The following is a 25669-nucleotide window of genomic DNA, read 5'->3' as shown; positions in this document are numbered from 1 at the left end:
AAAACACAGAGAAAGATTTTGAATTACAATAAGAGTCTGGCTGGTACTTCCACCCACTTCTGCAGTTTGGTTTGCAGCACAGGGGATGTGAGTGACTTGCCTGCAGACACACTGAGCCTGGAGCTCAGCAGGAGTGTGAGGGACCTGAATCCTTTGCTCTATATCTTTTTGATCACTCATCTTTCCCCAGGGCATTGCCCAAGCACGTTAAGATTTAATTCCTTACCGAAGAGCAATAATTCAGATTGTTTCACTAACCAAGAGAAAAAGTGATAACAAAATTCTTGCTGTGGAAGTTGGAGTTTCTGCAGAGTTTTAAAGCTCTTGGCTGATTTAGACCCAAAGATCTAACCCATTGACTCTTGCTGCTGGATTATATTTGTCATGGAAAATTCGTGCTTCTAGTTGGCTTTGGCTTAGTAGATTGCTGTTGAACTAGAAGCCTTTTTTAACATGTCACTCCTCTCTTTGCTATCTGCAGTCCAATGTGTCTCAATTTCCATTTCAAATAAAGCTCAGATCTGTCTAATCCTTTCCTTCTTCAACATTTTCAAGGAACTGTAAAATTCCACAATTTAATTAATGGGTCAAAGAGGTTGAGCCTTCTTCATGCAAAATAGAACCTTGCAGTGATTAATTAAAATTGCTATCACTGTTCCAACTTGCAAGATAGATGCAAGCGTGGCATATTCTGCTAAGAACATGACAGAATGCAAAACAAAGTGAGTTAAATGCAGAGAAGAGAGAAATGTTTATCACAAATGGCAGAACATCTGTTGCAGTATGCAGAGACCAGCTTTTAAAGGACAATGTCAAGTATCATGTATGTAAATCTGATCAGCCTCAACATTCACTCTCTTATGCTGTGCGGGCAGGTGTCTGAGTTTCAGATAGCTTTTAAATACACATCACTTTACCTTTAAAATGGAGGAGGAACAAAAATAACATTTACTTAAACTCTTCAAAGTAACAGTGCTGTATGCAGTCTCTGCTAGCTGTTGTAAACGCAGCTAAGTAATGAGAGCTAATTTACAGAACGCTGCTGGTATGCTTCGGCTACACAGAAGACAACATGTGAATAAAACACTATTAATTTGAGGTGCCATCAGATATTTTTTAGTAAAAATCTCTTAGAGCTTTGAAGAGATGACAATAATTTATTATATCACTTTCTTTAGACCTTATTTATAAAACTGTAAGATGTTACACCACTGGAAAGAATAAAATCTTGGAGCCAACCTGAAGTACATGTGGGTCTCTCGTAGAGCATTTGCTTGGGATGAAAGGCAGCGAGTGTTTGGTTCTTTTAACGCAAACATTGGGCTGATGTTTTGAAAGCTTTTGTGGAGATGTAGCTCTGTAATTACCACTATGGATTAGCTAATCTGTGCTTAAATGACTACGGTTGTTGCCTTGATTCTCTGTGCACATCCTAGCCATAACATCACAGTGCCTCAAGCAGGATAAATGCATTATCTCTTTTCCTATCAAGACAAATCATCCATTTTCCTATCAAGGAGATGTTCAGTTTGCAGGCCAAAACCTTAACAGACACTTGCACAGAGAAATGAAGCTGGAAGGTTGTCCTAATGACGTTCACCCATCCAGTGTGTGAGAAGTCAGCGTGCTTCCACCCAGTACAGTGGAGTTTCGTACAGAGAGCTTACAGTGCACCAGGGATGAGACAGCTCAAGGCTGGGGAGACAGAAATGCAGCAGGTAGGAATGAGGGGAGCCAGCAAAATGGAAGACTACTCTTAGCTTATTCTCAAAATGGAAGGTTGGTCTTGTTGAACAGATCTGTCATTTACCACATGATTCAACCTCTTACTTTCTAGAAAAGAGATGTTTCGCTTTACAAAAAACTTCTCCCAGACTCCCATTGAGAGGATTTCCCAGGAGAAACAGCAGGTAAAGTTCTGCAGAGAATGAAGTTGTTTCCCGTTGTGCATTTTAGACATTGCAGCTGTTTCCCTTCTTTCATCTACACGCACATGTCCTGCTGCTCCAGGTCCGCCCTCCCTTTAAAGTTTAAATGCTGATCCTCAGGAGCTGACACTAATCACCAGGTAAAGGCCACTGACAAACAGCTCTTCCAGTACGGATCCTGCACATATTTTCCCCTTTCCACACTGCATTCAAATCTGAAATTAACCCCACATACACCCCACCAGCATGAGATCCAAACCACCCTACAGCCGCCACCTGCTCCATACTGAACAGCACACCTCAAACTTCCAGCTGACCACAGACTTTTTGACTCAAGTCCTTCTCCAGGCCACAGGTTCCCCACGCTATATATATATCCCTGGATGTGAAGCCCTGGGCAGCAGCAGTGGGTGGCAGCCCTTGGCACAGTGCAGACAAAGCGCGGAGGCCGATTCCCTGCAGCAGCCGGCAGCAATTGCCATGACAACCAGCAAGCTGATTACTCAATTACAGCGTTCCTTTTAAAAAGCGACATAAAGCCAAGGGACAACACATCCTCGGCTTCCCATGGTGCTTGGTTTTCAAAGCACTGGGCTATGTTTAACTTTTTAATATACCTTGTGATTATGTTTGCCAACCTGGCTCTGGATCTCTGCTTTTTTATTATTATTATTAATTTATCCCCGTGTTCTTTGAAACACCGAGAAAGTAAAAAGCCACTTAACAGGCACTCTTTTTTTTCCTCGTTGCAGGAAAACATGCAGGGTAAGATGTTACTGGCATGGGAGGACTGTGACAGATGCACACTTGGGAGAGTGCTGGAGCCGTGACCGACTTAGTGAAATGTGCCAAATCTGCTCCAAGAAAGCTCAGCCGAGCTCCTCCTGTTACCTCCTCTGAAAGTGAGTCGTCTCTCCACACTGTGCATCATAGAATCGTTTGAGTTGGAAGGGACACTAAAGCTATCTGGTTCAACTCCCTTACAACAAACAGGGACAGCTCTATCAGGTGCTCAGAGGCCTTCTCATATCTAACATGCTCCTGTAGGTACCACCACACTGTTCTCATAGACAATTCCTTATCCTTTTGCATGAGAGCAGATTACTGGATATTGTTCTTACAACAAAAGAAGGGGAAAAAAAATGAGTGCATGCTTAAAGCATTGGGTTTCATTATTTTCATCATAGAATCATTTTGAAGAGATCAGTTCAGATCTGTGCATGAACTGAGGAATTCCTTTGGCTTTCATAGGAATGTAAGTGCTGCTGCAGTACCTTAAGTCTGGTCAAGGTGTCAGACGCTCATCACAGAGATGGACAGTGAGAAACATCCTCTGTGTAGCAAAATAGATCAGCTAATGCCAGAGAGGGAAAAAAGAAGCACAGGAATAGAAGGTAGCTTTCCTGCTGACCTTGCCTGGATTCATAGGATCACAGAACAATTAAGCTGACACAGGGTGTCTACAGGTCTTTGGGTCAAGCCCTCACTCAAAGCAGGGCCAAATTCAAGGTTGTACCACACATCAAAGCTGCTAGGTCTTTTGGGGCCAGAAGAAAAGAAAAGAAAGAGAGGGGGGGGGAAAGGGCAACTCAGGGCCTTTTTCATCCACATCTGGTGTATTTCCATGGGCAGAAAATCCCCAGGATCCCTCAGCCCCTGTGCAGGTATAACTATCATTACTACTCCCTTGTTAGGCACAGCAATGCTCTGCTGTAGTTCTGCTCTGCCAGATCACAGAAACATCCCTACATGAATTCTCATGGAGAGTGAAACTATTTTCTCACCTTCTACCTCCCAAACCAGGAAGCCCGGGTGAAGCAGCTCTTGGATTCTGAACCAAACAATGTTGGTTACAGCCTTCGTTCATGACTTAGTAAGGCATGGGATTTTAAACCCAGAACTTGTAAAGAGCTATGTGCTACTTGTTCCTTTCTGAGATAGTGTCTGGGACTGCTAGAAAAGAGAAACGCTTTTACAAGTAGTTCTCACTTGTCTCTGAAGCTGCCAAGAAGCCCAGACCATAAATAGACTGTGTGACTCTCCAGACAGATTAGCAGGATTAGTGTCACCATTCCAACAATCTCTTGACAGTATTTCCTTTCTCCCCTCCCCAGTGCCTTCTCTGGATTTGGATCAGCTCTCCGACCACCACAAACTAAGGATTCACTCACTGAGTCCTAAGAAGGTTCTATCCTCATCTTCACATTCTCAATATTAATGCTGTAGGAAAAGAAAAGCCTGAAAATACATTTGCTGAACTGCAATGTTGCATGGCATTCCAAGATGCTGATTTCTTACCATATACTTGATTACACTTAAAGGGATTCATCATTCAAAACTGCATCATTTTTAGTACTAAGCAGAGACAGAACTCTCCTTTTAATAAGTCCCTACACTTCCCTCTTAGGTTTCTCTCTTATGGAAGAGAAAGGAGACTATACCAAAACTTCAGGGTATGGGTAGCAACTAGTTCTAAATCTATAGGTAGCAACAGTTCTAGGACAGAAATCTATTCCCATGCTCTTTTTTTCCCCCACTTCGATCACTTTGGAGGAAGACCACATCTCCTGAGGCTGCAATTGAAAAAAGATGTGGTGTTTAAACCTCATCCTTCTGGATTCATAGTGTACTTCACAGATCTCTGCATTGCTTGTCCTTCAGCAGACTCCATGAGATTCAGCTGAACATACAGGCATTTGAATTTAGCACTGGTTCCAGCCAGGCTGATGGGATGAGTGCAGTGCTGATGACTGGTGAGTCACCTGCTGAGATTTCTCTCAGGAGACCAAATGGGAAATGCTGAGACAAAAAATTCAGGCTGCTCAAACAAGCAAGGCTTGTTCCCATTTGCCATGCAAGGCTCCAGGGTTGTATCAGCTCTTCTCTCCCTACCTAACTCTGAACACGTACCTTCCCTTAAGCACTTATTGCTGACCAAAGATGGGATAAGAGTATTCTGTTTACTGTGTATACTATTGGGGCAGAGCTGAGGTCTGTAGAAAAAAACTGAGAGCTCCTTTAGTCAACCAGAATGGAAAAAGCTTCTTCATCCCTCCCAATGAACAGAGCTATAACTCAAGATCCAACCCATTCAATGAATACTATGAAAGTCAGATGGGCTATGACCCTTCCCAATTCCCCAAGCTCCTCTTAAATTGATTTGTGTAGACTATAAAAAGCGAAAAAAAATGGTGAGGAGAATGGAAAACCAGAATAAATTAACTGTTTCTCTGTATGTATTTATTCATGCCATACCCCTTGTCAACATTTTTAGGCTAAGCTACAGCCCTCCACAGTGAAATGATTGATTAGAAAGTGCCAGATTATTTCAGCATTATTTGCTTTGCAAGTTGCATGTAGTATTTTATTTCAAAGCTTCAAAAGTATAATTTGATTCTCGAACCCATGGGAAAGAGTAACTAAAGATATGGTTTTCCAATCATCTCATTTCAGTATGTGATAGAGTTGTCAACCTGGTGCTGTGCAAATGAGGGAGCTGGCCTGGAAGCCATCTGTGGGAGATGGTGCAAGATGCAACTTGCACAGGTGTTTGTCAGAAGGTGGGGACAAGCTCAGAACAGTAAATTGCTGCTTTCTGCTCCTTATTTAATGAGTCAGCTACCCAGCCAAGCGCACAGTAGAAAGCGGAGGTAGAAGAGATCAGCAGGAATCTTATCTGAGCCACATTAAAACTTATTTCCTGTGCCCACTCATTAAAAGGGAGCAGAGGTGTCCTGTTCACATATGGGGATACACTACTGAATGAATAGAGGAGGACTGTACCTTGTCCCTTTGCCTTCTTTTCCTTAAAAATAGCTGAGAATCAGAACTTGGAAACTACATCTCACTTACAATGGACAAGTACATATCTATATTCCAAAAGGCAGCTACATAAATAATGGATATGAACTGCAGCATTTGAAATGGACTGTGTATAACAGGGTGCTATCCTGTCTGCTTTCAGAGCCTCAAACACAGGGACATTTTTCAAAGCTGTGGCAGCAAGCTAAAGAGAATTCAGGCAGGGATATCTAAATTTCTGCTTGATATATGTTTGCATCATTATACATCGAAAACACACTTTCTTTCAATTGGTTAGTAGAACAAGTGCAGCCCTCAGATGTGATATATAATCTGTGAGGAGAGTAAGTTGTTTCTTTTCTCTTGCCTCTGCCTTCATTCTTTTTCTTTACCCTCAATGGTAGATTCTCCTTGCTGTGTCAAGAAACCAAATTAAACAGAACCATTCCTTCTTTTTCTCCTGTCCCTATTTACTTTGCAAATGATAATGATAAATCACTTGGGGGTCCATTTTGTGTGCAATGGGGCTGTGCATTTATAAGTTTTCTCAGTGCACCATTATTTTCTCTCGTGGTCATAAAGCCACACTACTGAGGACATCTCCTGGGACTGATAAACTGTGATGCTGGATGAAATGAGCAGAGGCCTCAGTATTCATTTATTCTCTCTGGATTTTCTTTTATTTATATATTTTTGAGAAATCTAAGTTTAGACAATGTAATAGACTGGAAAAGTAATTGTGAGGAAGTTCCAGCTATCCTTCCTGCCTCTAGGGACACACAAGCCATTTCATTAGAGATACAGATGGTGAGGAAGTTTGTTCTGTTATTATTAGTGCTTTCACTTTGAGATAACCATTGCAAAGGCATAATTCAAAGGAGAGAAGTAATATCTGCTTTCACCTGAGATAGCGCTGGAGTGAAATAGTGCAGACAGGAGCCCCAGAGAATGAGCAGCTCACTGAATAGCTGACAATGCAACTTGCATCCTCTAAATGTGAGGAAAGGCCACACAGAGATGATCAGGAGTGAGAAGCAATAGCAGCAACAGATGGTCCAAGAACATGGGTTCACCAGCCCCCAAAACAGCTAAAAGACACCTGAACTTTCTACTTGGTTTTACTTTTCCCATTTCTTGTTCCATGAGCTCCAAAGCATCCACAAACCATTAAAAACTTCCCTTATTCTACAAGGAAAACACACTTTTCCAGTCATTCTCTATTCCTGTTGATAACCATTGCGGATTGGTATTTGGAGTCAGGCTTTCCTCCCCTAGCTTACAGAATGAATCAGCCAGCTAGCTCTTATGTCAGTAGAACTCAAATACTGAATATCAATGCAACATCTAGTCTATTGGATGATAAAAGACCAAATTGCTCAGCATTTCTTTCTGAACTACGATCAAGGAACATTCATACGCACACTGAAATTGAGATTTGTCTTCACCATATATTTTATAACCGTAGAGCGGAGCCAAAGGCTTATTTATTTTACCAAAACAGACTTTAATCTTTCTTTTATGTTTAATTGCTCCAATATCTTTTGATTTCTTCTGCATTTAATAGTTGTTTTTATTTTAATTTTAAATGGATAAAATTGCTACATAGCAATCTCCATATATTTATATCATCCCCATCCTTATCCAGGTAATGACCACATAGAATATCCAGTGGCAAAATTCCAGTAGTCTTGTTCTTCCATCCTTTCCCCCAATTCCAGTGCTACCAGAACAGAGTAAAACCAGGTCCCAGAAAGTCAGAAGATACTGCCCTTCTTGATGATGCTGAATTTATCTTTCTTGCCTCATTACAAACGTTGCCCTAGATATTAATTTGTGCTGTGCTGGGGTATTTTATCTGCTCTTGTTAAATCACAATTAGTAGCAGATACCCTCTTTAAACCTGGCACAACAATCCTGTCAAAGATAGCAGATATTTGCAAATACCCATCTCTGACCTGTGTAATTTTCCATGGTTCAGTTCCCCAAACCATGCAAAATCAACAGTCCCTCACAAGCTCTTCATTAGAGCTTCAGTAATTTCTGAAGCAAATGAAGAATCACCAACAGTCACTCCTAATTAACAGACTTGAACATCTTTCTCCGAAGATGTCATATGTGTACAGGGAAAAAAATAAATAAGAGGAATCATCTTCACCTGTTCTTTAGCAACCTCACATAGGTATCTATTATCTTAGAAGACCTACACATGGACTTGCTGCTGAGGCAGGTCCTGCATAAACACAGCCTATTATGGGTAGAGTACCGAGACCTCTAAAGTACATCAGAAGAGGTTTACTTAAATTGATGCAAACACCTAGAAGCAAATGGACCTACAGCCACCAAAAGAAGGCCTCACCTTCACTGAGACTGAGAGCATTGAAATTAGTCTTACCTGTTGTTTTATTCTATTTTTGTTACATTTCAAGAATGCAAACTGAGATGGACTAAAGTTGACAGTTCCAGTGAGAACCTCTGTTTTTCCACCCAATATAGTTTTTAATATGTAAAACTGAACTGAATCATCATAAGTGTCTCATCTGTGTCAGCACTTCTGCTGGGCTTGAGGTGGCACTGTGTGTGGACATCCATCACGCATTCATGACAGAAAGATACCCCAAGGAATCATCTAGAGATCTTCTCCCAGGGATGTTGTATTATGTAAGGTTTCTAGCTTACTCATCTCAAACTAAGGCTGATCTTTCAGTCATACACTTTTAGCTTCTAATAGGCTCTTTTTCCCATACAGAGGTACTTCAGAGAGAGATGGAAAAACAAGATTTTGAATGAAATAAATATGCAGTGCTTAGATAAACTAAAACAACACATTTTGCATCTATGCGCCCTGCCTTCCACTGTGAATGGGATCATCTGGTAACACAACATCTCACAACTTGAGATATGCCTTTGCAAAGACGTGATGAATTAGATTGCTGAAGTCATCACAGATTCCTATTGGTGTCTTCTACAAAGAAAACCAATACTTTTCAGTCTGAGAGGAAAAAGATTGTTATACACAATGGGAAAGGGGAAAATAAGGAAAGATCACCTCTTTCTCAATGATAATCTCAGTGATAACTCCATTATATCTCCTCATCATACCAATTGCAGATTTAACTAAAAATTTTTCCATCCTGCAAGCTCTAAAGAGACTGGGAATCTAATAAACAGATTAAATAATACCAAATGATGGAGGCAAAAGGTGAAATTACCACTTGGATATATTTATCCTTCAGCTAAACTGTATGGGATCAAGAGGTCACCCAGCAGAGATAATTGCTAATTAAGCTCAGAGGGGAGGCAGGCAGCCAGGCAAACATACTTGTGTTGCATTGGTTGCCAGTTGATTACAACTTCAGCTCTTGATTAAACTTCAAAAATGATTAATTCTCTAATTCTTATGCAGTTGCAGAATGGACAAGAAAGAGGGGGATACCAAAGTGAGGCCATTGCATTCACCTCCAGGTGATCTTCAAAGCATGAGAACTTTGCAGCTTTGTCATGGTCTCATTTATGGGTGTTTCATTCATGTCAGTACTGGAGCAGAGTGATCTGAGCTGCTGAAGAGGAATCAAACAATGGGAGTCCGGTGTTGGTTCTGAAAAGTAATTGCTCTCTCTGGAAAGCACTTAATCCCTCTCTTCCTTCCTTCATCATCAGTAAAGTGACAATGAAAGACTGTTTTCTGCAAATGCCCCTTGGTAGGGTACTTTGCTGCACATACCCACACACATAAGAGATTGAAGCTCACAAGGACTTCTGAGACTCTCACATTTAGCAGTCAGTAATAGTGCAGCTGCTGTTAAGTACATGAAGTTATGTACTTAAAACTGTGTATGTTTTGATTTATAGATTTTAAGATCTGAGCATACAATGAAGTGTGAAACAGCCTCAAAACATAGACCACAGTTTAACCTTGGCAACAACTGGCTGGTAAGAAAGATGTAATTGCTAAACAGTTTATTTAAATCAGAAACTTTTCATACTACTTTCTCTCCTGGTGCTTTTATATGGATTCCGGGAAACACAAATGCAAGCTAAGTTAGACAATCATTGAGAACAAATATTCCATCGTTTTTTATTTGCTTCTCTATATAAATGTAATCACAGAATATTTGTTTACTTCTGTGAGATTGTTACTAATAACCAGATGAAGTTCTAGCAACTTTTCAGCTTTTTATACCATAGAAAATACGAGCTTCCATCACAGTATCTCCCAAAGCAATAGAGAGAGCATCTTTTATCACAAGTGCACCTATCCCACCACAGTTCCTTCACCATAACCAAAAACCAGTAATGTACAGAAACACATTATCCATCTTTCTGAACTTGCTAAAGGAATAAATGCTACCTTGCAATGTTATAGTTTTCCACTAAAGCAAAGTAGTAAAGTTTAAATGTTGCTTCCTCAGCTGCAAACACGTATTTAGTTCACAAGGGGTTAATGCGTGCTTACAGCTAACTACTTAAACAGTCATTAGTATGTTGTGGATAGCTTAATCGTGTTCAAAGAGAATCACTGCTATTAGGCAGACAAATGCAGCAGCAATTCTATGGGGAAAGTATTAAAATGTGACCCCTGATCAAATGGTAACTCGCAAGAAACCTCTGGGGAGAGTGCCTGAAGGTGATACAATCACCAGAGAGAGTTTGGGTGTATAACAATGGCGTTGGAACAAATTAGCATCCTCCCCAGTGAAAGCTGTATTCATAGTGAAGCTTTGCCTTGTGAACTAGATCCCAGCCCCAAGGCAGCATAAGCTTCTTGGGAGATGGTTAGTCTCAATGACACTGAATGAGGAAAAGCTCTTAGACTCATATCACCCACGTGGCTTTTATCCTGAACCTTGTAAACTGCCTTACTTACACTGGCCTGTCAGTGAGGTGATTTCAGGACAAGTAGCAAATATCAGCATTTGGATGCAAAATCCTGATTTATATCATGTCTTTTGATGTACAGTGGGACAACATACAGGAATGCCAGAACCTCCCAGGGTGCTGATTATCACTTCTAAGCAATGCAGAGCTCCCCATGTGGAGAGGCACACATCCAAGTGTAGCAGCCACCAGTACCCTTCAGTCCAAGGATAGGAAAAGGGATTATGCTGAGGAGTGGTTCACACCTTCAGATGGTGTGCTTTGGTGTGCACACTGTCTGAAGCTGATACTCTTAATTGTATGGGCTTTGCAATGATTTTGTAGTGCAAAGCTCAGAACTACTGAAATCTCTAGAACACTATCACTTCTAATTCAGTGGGATTTCCAACCACATCCCAAGGGAAGGGATTACCTGGTGGTATCTTCAGCTAGACAGTTTCTTGATATATAGGGAAAAAAATGTCCTTTTTGGATGCAGAAATTCCTAAAGAAATCTGAAAACGATCTCGCTCTTCTGAGCAGAACTATGGATATTCACCTGCTACAAAACAAAACTGTGAACTTGGAACCAAAGATTTTCTTTCAGGGAGACTGATGTCCTTATTTAAGAAAACTGTGTAGAAAATTAAAGTGAAAGTAATTTTCAACAGGGGATAGGAAACAGTGAGGAATAAATCCAATTTGCTGACAATTGGTTGTTCAGTACCTGAATGAGATCAGAGCTGGTCTGCACTGTATGATTCTCAGGGAAGCTCAGTGCAGTATTAACCTCTGTTAATCAGCAATAGTTCCCTTCCCCTAAGAAGAGCAAATGAACCTTCTCTATAAACACGGAAGTTTGCTCTTGTGACCCACTGGCTGTTGAAGGCACTTACAGCATTGGGCTTGTGCTTTTGGAAGAAAGCAAGGAGCAGAACCCATAGCCATGGAAGGACAGAAGGGCTCTCCATCTTTAGCATGAAGGCGGAGAACAAGAAAACGCTTCACCATGACTTCATAGCACAGAGATTCTGGAAGCAGCACAGACTGCACATCCTTGATTTACAGCGCACAACTGGGCATATCTTTGAGCTGGTTGGCACATACACCAACCTTCTCCAACTGGACCTTTATAAATAGAACAAACAAACCAAAGGTCCTAAAATTTCAATATCCATGTCAAACTGACAGCATCCTTTAGGTGAGTTTGGGGAATAGTATCCCCATGCTCACCCATGGAAGAGCAGTTCCTCCCTCTTGATTCTTTCCCTCCTAGTGCAGACAAGCACTCAGCAAATTTGCGTGATTTTGCGCCCTAATTACACCTTATTATTCTTTATTATTATCTTTATGAAAAACAGTGCTGCTGCAAGTCTGGAATCAGTATTCCTCCTACACTTCTTCTTAAGCTACTTTCTCTACAGGCACACTATTTCCCTTTCTCTTGCTCTGTTTTGCTCTCTCTCTCTCTCTGCTTTGCTAGCAGCTTTGTTTTAAAGAGGTATATTTTTGCCTAGCCAATACTGAATGAAACCCTTTGCTTGTCTTATCCCATACTGAGAAGGAGAAGTCTTCAGCAAAAATAAATAGCAGTTGATCGTGAGAGGACAGGTGCAAACTCTCCTGACAAGGCCACCTAATAAATGTGGGGGTAAGAGAAGCCTTGCTATTTAACAAAGGATGATGCTCTTTCAAGAAGACTGTGCATGCAAACTATCCCTCCCCTTGTTGACATGAATGTGGGTGTGAAAGAGTATTAGTGTGGGAGAGACAGAAGCAATGAGAGTTCTGTCTGCGCGTATTGACATGTGTGGGAAAACCTCTCTTCCCTCTACCCATCCAGACCAGGAGATTCTAAACTTGCTGCCCATCTCCCACAGCATTTTCAGTGGGAGTTTCCAGTGTCACTTTTCCATATCTGAACTAGCAGGCAAAGATTAAAAAAGACCCTTTGACATCTGGGGCATAGTGCTATAGGCTTCTACTCATTGCAGAGCTCCTATGACCTGCGGGGAGGGGAAAGAGATTGGTACCAACTTCTGCCAATAGGAAAAGTTGAGCTATAAGACCAAAAAAAAAAATATATATATATATATATATATATTTTTTTTTATTTATTTTTTTTTTTAATAAGAGGGATTTGCTTCTACAGCCTGGCTGTCACTGGTAGTAGATCTATAAAGCTAATCCACGAAGCTAGTTTAGGTACATCTGGTTGAGCCACCAATTGTTCTACCTGCAAGATACCACTCAGTTGCTGTTGTTTTTAAAGGAATGCAGCCAAGAGGTTGGGAAGCTTTGCTGTTTTGTCTGCCAAAACTGAGGCATAACAATAGCCCTGTGCCTTTGCAAAACACACAGAAAGAAAGTTAGCAGCATCACTTTCACATTTCTCCCTTGCAGATCCTTTCTCCCCTTTGTTCAATGTAAGTATAACCACCACAAAATATATAGCCTTTCCTAGAGGGAGATCCAAGTAATTTTAAAGTGCTGTCCCAGAGGGAAGCTGAGTCGCAAATATTGTATTTTTCTTTTTCAGACTTTGAATGCCCATCGACCCTTAGAAAAGTATCTTATTTAGCTCATTATTAATAATCTGGCTGTTAGCTTGAATTGCTAAATGAATCTGCAGAAAAACAATGTGTACTCCTGTTCTTCAATGTTTAGATTCATCCAAGCGTTTAAGGACTGTCAAACAAAATACACTGCATTCGAGGGAACATATTCATTGAAAGATTAAATTAGATACTGCAGTAAAGCCCCCCCATTGCCGTGGAGAAGCTTTTCAAGCTAACAAATAACTACAGCACTATTATAATGAGACCTAGAGGCATGTGATTTCAACTGAGTGCACATTTCTATCTGTGTGTGTATATTTTTTTTCCCCAGACATATGAAAGGAAATAGAGGTTCATATGGAACAGAGCTGTTCTGTTGAATATTTTTGAAAGATTCTGTACTGTTTCGAAGATTCCCTGCCCAGAGGTTTCCTTGACCTCTAATTTTGACTTGCTTTTTATCTCCTTTTCAAGCACTAAGAGGTTGACTAAGTCTGGACAGTTATTGGTGTCTTGGTATCCTTTACAGATTAGAGTTCCAAACAGAGCCACTGGCAAAGATCTTTCCTTGTCCTTCTCAGAATATGGGTGGTTACACAGTGATTGAAATCCCAGCCAATTGCTCAAGACAACTCCTCTTCACACCATGAGGCCCAGGCAAGCCATAAGGTTGGACACCTGTGCCCTAAACCCTTTGAAGCGTCACTATCCTTAAAAGAGTAAGGCCTCATTTCTTGCCAATGTATTAGAACATAAACCAAAATCTACTGGAAAACCAAAAGGAAAACAGGCACAGATTTATGGCCAGATGTAACTTTGCTGTCCAAGACACAAATCTAATGTTATAATCTTCATACATTTTTAATATCCAAGGTTTAGTTTCTCCAGATACAGCTGAGCCCAGCACAGTTACCCCTCTATCGGTACATGGCACACAGAACAGGAAACAGCCTTAAATACTGCCATAGCACAGGGGATAGCTGGTAAGAAATCCAGGAGCCAGAACACAGTACATTCAGCCATTCAACCATAGAGCATCAGCGAGAAAAGCATTCACATGGAAGTAAAAGCTTTCTGAGGTGGGGTTACATACTTATGCCATCCTACATATGCTACAAACGTCTTTGGGAAAGTATCAAAGACACTTTATAGTACAAGACATTATGAAGATGGTTCTTTACCCAGTTGGATACAGCGACTTACATGTAAGTGAAGAAGGTTGAATAACAACCACTGAATAATTTATTCAAGGAAACACTCAACTTCTTTCCCGTAGCCCTTGTTTGATGAATATCTGTGAAAGCATAGGGACTCCTTTGTGCCTGGCTGTTGTGTTGCAGTAAACAACCTACTAAGGCATTTATTTAGAAACATGATTGCTATTAGTTTCAGGTCATTTAGGTCACTGGACCAGAGGTGAACTAGAACATTTATGGTGATAGAATACATTGGATTAGACCTTGAAATCTATTTCTCACTTCATTTTTCTATGAATTTGGATTTCTGGGTCTTCCTTGATGTCCCTCGGGGTTCGTTTTCATCCAAATGAACATCCCCTCCAAGGTTTTTCATGCTGCAGCCTTTCCCTCTTTTAACTGGGAAAAGACTATTGAAATTCACATCCCATTTATTTCAGCAGCCTTTATCATTTTAAGGACAACTCTCCCTCTGGATGAATGAGGTCATATTTGACAAAACAGTGTTGGGGTACCAGGTGAACGTGTAACCACACAATGACTGGCATGCATGGTACCAAAATGGCACACAAATAATGGCAGAACAGCAAAGCTGTTGCAGTCGCCAACAACGAGGAATGAACAGAACCTGGCATCTGAGGAGCATGGACCACCAAAGCACACTAAAGCCATGCTCTGCCATGCAGCTGGAAAAAGCAACTGCATTTGTCTTTCTGCAGGAGCTGGCATAGCATTACTGGTACAAAACACCCCAATCTGCACTTCCGTCATCTACAGCATCCCCAAAGCCTTTCTGTAATATCAGAACAAAACAAGATGAACCAACCACTGCCTGTAGCCACCTAATTGAAAGTTTCTGAGCCAGGCAAGCTCTGTTATCCCAAATCTCTGGTGAAAACAGTATATTCCAAGCTTCCCCCAATTATAGCTACCAGCAGCACAAGCAGCAGCTCTTGCACTCAGGCTTGGTCCTCCCACACACCCGTTCCTCTCTGTTTTGTTGCCTCAGGACTGAGTTGCCTGGCAACAGGACTCTGCAGCTTTGGTAGACAAAAGCTATTATTTCTGTCACACAGATGTACTAATGTGATTATTGACTGGGGGTGGAGGGGATAGGTCAGATTCCAGAGACTCGAAAATTCCCAGGCAACCAGTTTTTAAGAGAGAAGGGTAGAGAACCCAAAGGGATTGAAGGGGGAAGGGTAAAAGCAGGTATCTACTGGGTACATCATGGGGCAAGATAAATGAGCCCAGGTATTTTTTCAGAAAAAAAAAACCAATTTTGTCCAAAAAAAAACTAATGAAAAGACCTGTTCAATGGGCTTTAACCTACAACATTCTACTGAGTTCCTCCTGAACTCCTGCAGATGGCCTGGACACAGGCTGCTGCACATGGCTGACCCCAGCACTCAGTCACATCTCACGGAAAAACTGTGCTGGAATAGAGCCTGTAGCTCTGGAAATGCTGACAATCAAACCACAGAGTGAACAGCAGCTCCCAGGGCCTTGCATGCACTCTGTGAGTACCAGCTTTCTTGGCTAATCACTCTTACCATGCTGACAAAGGCACTTATTTCACTAGTTCTATGCTAAGTTGCAAAAACATCAAATAACAAAAAGAAAAATAATTCTGTGAGGTTTTATTGTTATTTTTGTGCCACCTGTCTTTTAACATTCACATGGATGTCTATGTGTTGAGCAAAGAAACATGACCATAACTGAGCAAGGATGACTTCCAGTTTCTAGGTTACTGAGAGCTTGCAGGTTTATACAGACATATTTGGATTTCCAGGTGGCTTTCAATTTACCTTTATTTATTTATTTTATTGGAACCAAATAAACCTGTCCTTCCTCTGAGTTTCTATGCCAGCTTGTATAGTGCTTTACTCTTCCCGTCCATGGGAAGAGCTTATCCCTTTCTTCCAGGAGGAAGGAACAAAGTCCTCATGCCTGACTGCAGTGTTACACCTCCATGTTTTACTGAGTAGAGCTTTCTCAATACTGTATTACATTGATGCAGAAGTCCCTGTAGCTGTATGGTCTGTCTTATATGGTCGACTGTCTAGCAAAGACTGTTTTTAGGCTCTGTACAACTGTACACACTGGTCATTATCTGGAGTTTCCTCCATCATTACTTCCTTTTAAACAATCAGATAACAGATAATAACATTAAAATTCCCAAGCAAATATGAATAACAATGAGCAGAGCTAGCTAAAACCAAAACCCATTATTAAAAACACATGCTCATGCCATTTTTATGACTGTTTTTCCAATAGACAGCATCGTTGCAGTGACACTGTCCATTTTGTTGCAGTTTCTTCTGCTTGTTATTTATCTAGCAGAAGGTGCTCTGCTCAGCGTAATGAGGCATGACAGATGCCAAAGGAAAAGCTCTCTTGGGAAAAAGGATGGCCCAGTAGTATTTTGCCGGCAAAATGGAATTGCAATGACTAGAGCATGAAATGCACTTTTCTGCTCTCTTCGGATATGAATTAAAGAGAGGGAGGTCAAGGTAGTAGTAACAGATGTCCTTTGGTCCATACCTGAAACTTACCTCAGTCCTGGAGCAAAACGTCAACTAAGCGTGGAAAAAGGGGAGTGCATGTGGGAGGGAAATAGTTTCCTTTGACTTTTTTCTGTAAAAACTATCTGAGTATGTTGGAAATAGAGGTAGGTGAAACAATCATTTAGGAGCTGAAGGGGGAGTGGAGGGTGGGGAATGAGATTTCAGTATTTGTCTCCATTCCAGAACAAAATGAAATCTAGACCTTTAAAAGAGCCTGTGAAAAAATAAGTAAGAGGAGCACAATGCAGCAGATTGCTGGGGTATTCTTTTTGGCCGGTGTTTTGTTTTGGCTTCCCTTTCAATGTAGTGTGACTTGAAGAGATGAAAAAACTTTTCACTTGGTTGTATAGGAAAAAAAAACCACCACACTTGGCCTCGTCTTGAACCAAAATATTTTTTCCTCATGAACTACCAGGTGGGACATAAAAATCCGAGTTCAGGTGAGGCCTCCTGAGCTGAGGTTTCTGTCCGTGTGTATATACGATATATACAACTGATGGAGCTGTGGGTGTCCCTGTTCATCGCGGAGTGGGGGTTGGATCAGATAGCCTTTAATGGGCCCTTCTAACTCAAACAGTGCCATGACTCTGAGGCAATACACAAAAGTACAGCAGCTGAATGGAAATTAGGTATCTGTAGGTGTCTCATACCACAAAGCACCCTGTATGGATGTTTTCAAACCTTAGGGATGAAGAGGATCCCTGCTGTAACTGAACTTCAATCTGGAACAGGTTTTAATTTTTCCTTTTCACAGAGAGTTATAATGGAGGCTTGAGTGCTCATTTCTGAAATAACCTCCTACAGATCAGTTATTGGGGTTTACAGTATTGTCTCTGGGAGTTGATAGGTGAAATGGAAAACAATAGAAAAGCTCTTTTAAAAATAAAAAGAAGATGGATTTTCGATAAGTTAGAAATTGAAAGCCAGAGCCCTAAGAGGCAAGTGGGAAACATGCCTGCCCTTAATGAAATATTTAAATAGAAGGATTGAACTCGAGACCTGCTTCTATCCAGCAGCGAAAGAAGCTGAGAATCCCTGCTGAAGGGCTGCATCTGTTATAAAAATCATCTTCCAGCCATGGCTTCAGCTTCTTTTGCAAGAAATCAATTCCTTGGTGTAGCTACTTCTCACTTACAGTGTAAGATACAATAATAGACTGGGGGAAAAAATGCATTTTTGGCACCTTTTGGCTTAACCTACTTGAAAATGAACTTCTCCAGCTTCCAAAATGAGCAAACTTCTCTGCAGGAAGGGCTTCAAGGGGAAGTCAATCTGTTTGTAGAGCAGCAAAGAAGCGTGATAAATTCAGATCTCTAAATCTTCAGTGTGTTTCATGGTTCCCACTCGGGCAAACATTTTATTCACTTTAATAACAATTGTGCTTTGATATGAATCAAGAACGGACTGCAGAATTTTTCCACACAGCCTAACAAATCCAGACAAATATTCATTAAAGCTGAAACGAAGCTAACAGGAACAGTAAAAGCTATTGCGAGCAATTCATTACACAACTCTGTTTTTCCTCTGCATGGTGTGCATGCAGACTCTGAACGCTAGCCCTGAATTAGAGGAATTATTCTATTCAACCACTGAACAAGTTCTGGCTGATGCAAATACTTTTTACGGAAGGAACCGAGTCACAATTTCACAAATAAACCTTTTTCAAGCTTGAATTGCCTAAAAAAAGGAACGTTTGAGCACGGTTTCTATTAGCGCCATCTGGTGATTCCCCAAGCCAATGGCAAAGCCAACCGTGTATCTACAGCGTGTTCCTGTGCTTGCTGCCCCAGAACTTTCTCCAAGTATAAAACACGGGGTGATAATTCAAGCTTTAAAGGAATCCACTTACCGCAGAGAAATACAAGCAGTTTGATTCTGTATGTCATTAGTGCTCTCTCTGCCTTGCTCATCTCGAGATCTCAGTGCCTTTTCCTAGCGTAGAAATATCAGCACATCCTCTACAGAGAGGCTGTTAAAATTCTTGGCAATATAAACTAGAAAGCAGACATGGAGAGGAATAATCCATTCCCATCCATACAGAGCCCAGTTCCCAGTTTTCCAGACCTCTTGTCACCAGGGCACTTCTGCTCAGTAACCTAATCTTTCTCCTGTGTTAATTTTGCACTAGTTTCCCTGTTTTGTTAATAAAAATCAAATGTCAGCCACACTAAGAGTGTTCTAAGAGATATCCTGCTATACAGCGGCCATCCACGCTGTTGGTTTTATTTCATGGAGGCAAGGCTGCAACACCTGGATTCTTCCCTCTGTTCTGTGCAGATCATTCCCCATGGCACCTCTCAGGGCATGTAGGGAGACAGAGAGGCAGAAACTGCAGTGACAGGAGATAGGAAGCTGCCAGGCATGCCCTGCAATCTCGCAGAAATGAGGGAGGTTATGCAACAGGGTGTGCAGAGCTTGCCTCTAGAAACTGCATGCATACAATGCATTATACATGAAGACTTCAGCCACGAACATCACTGAAAAAGATGGACTTGCCCACAGTCAGGGAAAGGTACCTCAAGCAATAGCTTAATTGCTTCTTGAAATAAGTAAAATCCTTCTGTATCAACATAGCAGCCCATACTGAAATATATGGAAGACACCATTTCTACATTGGAAGTTTCCCTTTCATTTCCCCACTTGGAGAAAATCCTCATTTGACATCTCCACACCAGGGCAAGGCTGATAACCTTTGAAGGACTAAGGGACTCAAGGCTCGGTGCTGTTTGGTGCCCTTTCTGCACACCCTAACTTAACTACAGAAAAGCAAGCTATAGGAAGACAGCTTCAACAAGCCCATCAGCGTGAAGAGCTGAACTGTCTAGACGCCTACCTAGGATCAGTACAAAACTCAGGATAAGAAATTCAACAAGAACTGGGCTTATAATAGAAACGTGGAGTAACAGAAGTTCTGCGTGGATTTCAAGTGCAATTCAGCATATTTTGCCCTGCTGTGGCAGACACATTTCTTGCAAGTGTGTAATGCATCCTCTCCATTCTTTTGCCATAAGCTTCAATCCTACCAATTTTCTTCTTTTTTGTTCCACTATTCAGCAAAGCAGAGACATAAAGCATTGCCAAGGATGGTTTCTCAGTTCCAAATCTGATGTTGTGAGATAAGATCAGCTTAGTTTCAGACACTGCCAACATCACATACATTTATTTATTCCTTAAACAAACCTAATGTGTCTGCATTGTATGCATAGATTATTCTGACCCTTGCCTGGAAGACTTCAGTAACAATAAATCATTATATGGTTGATGATGGAGTTCCAGCAACAATTCACAGCGTGCTACTGGTTGTCAAGATGACCTCATCCCAGCCAGCTTCCCACACTGTAAGAAGCAGAGCTTGCAAACACCTAGCTTAGATCCACTTAAGCCCTTCTCTCCCTCCCTTGAAATCTCTCATTAAAAGTGAAATTAATTTTTCCTACCCATTATTCCGCTTTCTTATGTTGTCAAGCTTTGAATGTATCCCAAGAGTAGGGCTTTTTTTCCCCTCTTAATTTAAATACAAATCTCTATATTATGTAACGTTAATAGCTTCATTAAGATAACTGGCATTGTTTTTAAAAGAGAATGGTGAACTCCTTTTAGAGGTTCAAAATTGGAAGAAAAAAATTATATTACAGAATCACAGAATGACCCGGGCTGGAAGGGACCTCAAGGATCATGAAGTTCCAACCCCCCCTGCCTGGCAGGACACCAAACTCCCACATTTACTAGATCAGGTTGCACAGGGCCCCATCCAACCTGGCCTCGAACACCTCCAAGGACGGGGCATCCACAATCTCCCTGGGCAGCCTGTTCCAGGACCTCACCACTCTCCAAGTAAAGAGCTTCCCCCTAACATCCAACCTAAATCTTCCCTATTTCAACTTAAATCCATTTCCCCTTATTAGTCCTTTGTATCCTTTAATTTAAGTATACGTGGTTAATAGCTCCATTCTAGATACACAGAAATACATTCCCCAACTGATTGATTATGTTTAACAGAGACACACATCCTATCAAATGGCTGGAATGCACGCCATAATATATGGAACCAACTGAAGGACTGATAAAGAAACAGAAATTAAGATTTCCTTATTGTTTGCGTTCTGGTTCATTTTTGTTACCGCTCATTTAGTTCTACATACACAGTGCAAAAAGTTGTTGCTAGATAAGAAACCTCTTTTCACCTGAACAGAGCAACGTAAATGTTTCAACACAAGTTACCACTGTTGTAATGCTATAACATGATGGAAAGTACAGCAATAATAGTGGGGTAGCACAATCCTAGGCTACAACAAACAAGAACATGCTCAAATGCAGCATCCACAGACAAAGAAGCAAAGGAAGAAAAAAAAGTCCTACCTTTGGAAGGCCTCAGGTCAGCAGGGATCTCCAACAAAACATCCTTATCTCCACTGCCAACTCTTAAATGAGGTCTGGAAAAAGGTGGATCCTGACTTCAGCCCTTCCACTCAGGTGTATTGCATGCACCTGAGCTCCCCTGGGCTGGCCCTGCCTTCCCTCCAGGTGCCCAATCACCGCCTCAGGCTGTGACTTAGCATTTTTGCTACAACTGTGCAGTTAAAGATTCTCTGCTAAGCACATCTACAAGTTGAGCTTGCAGATCCCTTGTGTGTGTGCACAGTCACGCACAATTAAGCTCTGTGAAACTCTGAGCATTCTCCAGTCTAGATACATTTGCAAAACTGCATGGGGCTAATCATCATCATCATCATCATGAAGAGCAAGTTGCTGTTTCCAACTCACAAAAATACATTTTCACATATTGGTTTGTGAAACAAGCTCTCCTCAGCAATTCTTTCTGCTTCCTTTAGTCTCCTTTCCACAAACTTTCCCACTCTGAGTGTTCTGCTGCTGCTGTTCACACATCCCTTGCTCATTTGTTGGTAGCCCTGCCATCACAAATCTCCAAAGCAGCAGTGATGATACTGTGTTTTATTCCACATCAAAATAAATCCCAGTGGCACCACCCCGATATCCATTCCTCAGCAGAACTGTTCATTTTCCACCACCCTCCTCTGGGAAATCTGGATGATCCATTCCTGCACAACTCACCCATTAAGTGGGCTACATGTCTCCCAAGCCTTCCTTTATTGATCAAGAGCATCAGAGAACTCTAAGAAGTGATAATGTACATCTTTAATGCACCCCTAATGCAAAATCACTCTGAGGCAAAAGTATTCCTTCAGCTGTTATTCCAAGTGTTTTGCCAGGGTGCTGCTGGGGAGGGTTCTCACTGGTGAATTCAACTCCATTTAAGCTCACGACATGCTGTGCTTAAGAATTAAAAAGAAAAAGTCTTCCTTAGTCCAACTGCATTTTGTGGCTTATGCTTGTTTTTAGCTACTAGTCTCCAAGTGTTAATTCAAGAGAATGGTCCTTCCCAAAAGAGTGTAGGAAGGACATGAATAAATGCACACTCTCTGTTTGCCATGCTAAATGGTATTTCCCAAGGAGACGATTTGGTAACAGCACAGGGTCTCAGTTAATTGTCCCTGTCTCCTATAATAAAGCAACTCTTCTAATCCGGAGAGAAGCTCCCAGGTCCACAGGAGTGGCCATTCACACTGGCCATAAATGGGAGGAAGAGGGAGGCCAATGTAACTGTTCAGCTGTGCCATGTGAGGGCTCCATCCAATTTCACATAATAGCAGCCTGTAGAATCTGAACGACTGAATGTTGGCAAGACTCATTTACATTTTAAATGAACCTGCTGATGCCTTTGGGCAATCTTGATGGTTAATAGCTGTATCAGTAAAACACACCATTCTTTTCTCTCCTCTAAAACAAATAAACAAATACATCTGAGGCATCAAAGCGTCTCATCTCTAAGTTGAAGTTTTATCTCTACTATGAGGTCTGCATTTTAAAGGTGTTTGTAGTGCTTTAAAACACCTTTAATGTCCCTGACATAGACAGTGACACTAGAGTTTTTTTCTTTACTCGTTATAAAACTAAGGTAAAACAGCATCACATAAACAAACACAAAAAAATCCTTCATAAAAATCACATATTCCTTGTCACAGTCTCCACAGAGGACAACTGTGCACTGACAGCCTCTTGCAGAAGAAATACAATTCAATGTCACAGCACTTTCCTTAATACCTCAATAATCCTCAGAGCTACTTACAGAAATAAACGGCACCAGTAATGGGTGGGGGGGAAACTGACTATTTAGCAGGTTTCCCTCCATGAAACTCAGTTTCTAAACAGGATCATCGTAAAGGGGATTTGACTACAAACACCCATCAGCTACATTAGCTGAGATGAGCAAGCAAAGCTTTGCGTGATTAAACCTTTCAGAGATGCCTCTGTCAATTGCCAGTGATTACCCAGACAGGTCGCTGAAGGTATTTTTGTTTGCTGTTCATCCTCATGCTGCAGTTACCTTTGTAAATTGTGCTCATCCATCTCCCATGTGCCAAATTTCACCATACAGCCTCTCCACCTCCCAGCTCCTGTTTCAAGGGCATATGTGCTGCAGAGAAGCTGTAGGGCAAATAAGTGTGGAACTGACTTCTACTTCGTAACATATTCTGTGGTCATGGCCAAGAAGGACTGGAGAACTGCTGAATGAAGATAACAGAAAGCTTCACATTTTATTATTAGTCCAATTCTCATAGAAAGCTGGAGAAGAATGCTTTTGTGAATGAACTATTGTAGCTACACATTTGGCTTTTCACAGATATGGATATGGCTACAATTAGGCAGATGATGGAGCTACACATCTTGCAAAATCACCACTGCCTCCAGCTCTCTAAGGAAAGATGCAAACCTAGGTAACATAAAACAGATCAGTTACCGGCAGGCTGAATGGTATCAGAGAATGCAGAGGGAATTAAAGAAATGGTGATGTTTCCTCTGGGATCTACAAGAGCAACAAAGTAGACCAAAATGAAACCAAGCAAGTGACACAGATCTACAGACCATTAGGTGATAAGCAGCAGAATGAGGAAGTGCCATCTTGTCAACCAGATTAAATGGTTCCTTTGAGGTCCTGGGGTCTGGGGCCTGGCCAGGTCAGCTCTGTGGAAACTTGTTGCTGCAAATGCCTCTCTTCAAGCATCTGAATATGAAAGATTCTGAAAGATGTTCCCTTGAATTTCTAGTGTTGCACTCAAATTATTTTTCTAGCATTTAGCACTCTGAAAGGCAAATGTCAGCAGAGCATTTTATCCAGCAGTCACTGCAGAAGACTGATTTGACATCCTTTTAAAGGTGTCCAAAGACCACATACAAGCAAGGGTTCAGCCTTATGGCAGCGACACACCAATGCTGTGTGTTGCTGAGATGAGAGACTTTGGTCAGGCTGCATGACAGGAAACCAAGTGGGAAAATATTGGCTCCAGTTTCACTTGAGCCTCCCATAGCAGATGGGTTGAACATTTTAATAAGTCTTCTGAGCAGATGAGCTAAATGTTTTAGACCACATAAGTGCTGATTAGAGAGGCCTTGTGTGTGTCCCCATGCTAACATGTCAGCTTTGCCAAAGCAAGAAACACAAGGTTGCTGTAGTAACAGAATAAAAGTGGCAAGAGAGAAATCAGGAGAGGCAAAAGAAAGGCTTTGAAGGAAGAAAACTCAGGCCCACCTCTCGGTTTCCAGTATTCTGTGGAGATAGGGTGAAAAAGAATGGGAGCTCAGATGCAGGTCTTACAGACTATAATTGTTATAGGGCAAAAGATATGTTGCTAAGAGGCAAAGAATGACAGAAGCAAGGAGGGGGCTTTACAAGAGAATTGGCTCCACACAGTTGGGCAACTTATTTTCCTCAAAAATATATTATTAATTGGAAGTGTCATCATGGGATCCCCACTGGAAGCCTAGAACATACTAGCCTTGGAAACCATCTGTGTGTTTACACACAGGGCAGCAACACACTGCAGTATTTGTTAGAAATGGAGGTAACAAGTAAAATGAATATCAGTTAATAAGATGAAGAGTAAATGATTTGCAAAAACATTGTGTGATATTGGTGACTGTAGCTGGTGCTCTGTGATTTAAGAGTTCTTTTTTCATCCCTCTACATCATCTGCAGTGTGCACTCCCCAAGCAGGGACTGACCCAGACAAAACCAAGCTTTGTTTTTTCCAATTACTGCTGATCCATAGGAGCTCTAGCACACCCACCCATGGATGTGAGGATGGTGTGGCACTGGGATGCAGGCAGGAGCAATCGTGGGGGTGGATGATGAGAGGACAGAGAACAAGCTATTACTCACTCACAAACCAGAGTCTTAGTGAGGTGTGATATGAGAAAACAAAATCCTTGAGGAAGCAAAGGAATATTGAAAATAAATTGTTTTCTTTGCCCTTACCTTTTTACCATCGTGGGACATAAACAAATGAGGGACAAAAGCCCTCTCTGGAATATCAGTTAAAGCCAGAAGAAATGCATCAGAAAGGAGTGAGACCTGATGGAACGAACTCAACATTCAATGTAAAACTGTAAATTATCATCAGATTTCACCCCTGGGATCGCTGTGCTCACTGAGCCAAGAAAACGAAGACAGATTTTCCAAGAGGCTGGGTCAACACATCTATTGGCAAGCAATAGGATTCTGAGGCCAAAGTAAAGAACATTTCTATGGGTCACCGCACTCGGTGGGAGGCATCTTGTGTCTGCTCTCCTGCAATCCACAGCCTCATCCCCTGAGGTCTGGAAGATCAGTGTCCCTTATCAAAAGAGGTGCTTCCTCCCCCAGTTTCTCCTTTCTTTCTCAATTCTTTTCTTGATCAGGAAAGTGG

General features: G+C 41.4%; 1 long non-coding RNA gene across 1 annotated transcript in view; it reads right to left on the bottom strand.

The window, feature by feature from the left end:
* Positions 1-15337, bottom strand: part of LOC107320092 — a 76642-nt gene extending 61305 nt beyond the window's left edge. Inside the window, exon 1 of the long non-coding RNA XR_001558131.2 lies at positions 15270-15337. This is a non-coding gene — a long non-coding RNA (uncharacterized LOC107320092). The remainder of the gene's footprint in view (positions 1-15269) is intronic.
* Between the last annotated feature and the right edge of the window lie 10332 nt (positions 15338-25669).

This window comes from Coturnix japonica, chromosome 13 (genome assembly GCF_001577835.2).
Source record: "Coturnix japonica isolate 7356 chromosome 13, Coturnix japonica 2.1, whole genome shotgun sequence".
In the NCBI taxonomy this organism is placed as follows: domain Eukaryota; kingdom Metazoa; phylum Chordata; class Aves; order Galliformes; family Phasianidae; genus Coturnix; species Coturnix japonica.
The sequence above is the reverse complement of the archived record's forward strand: the minus strand, read 5'-3'. Positions and strand labels throughout refer to the sequence as shown.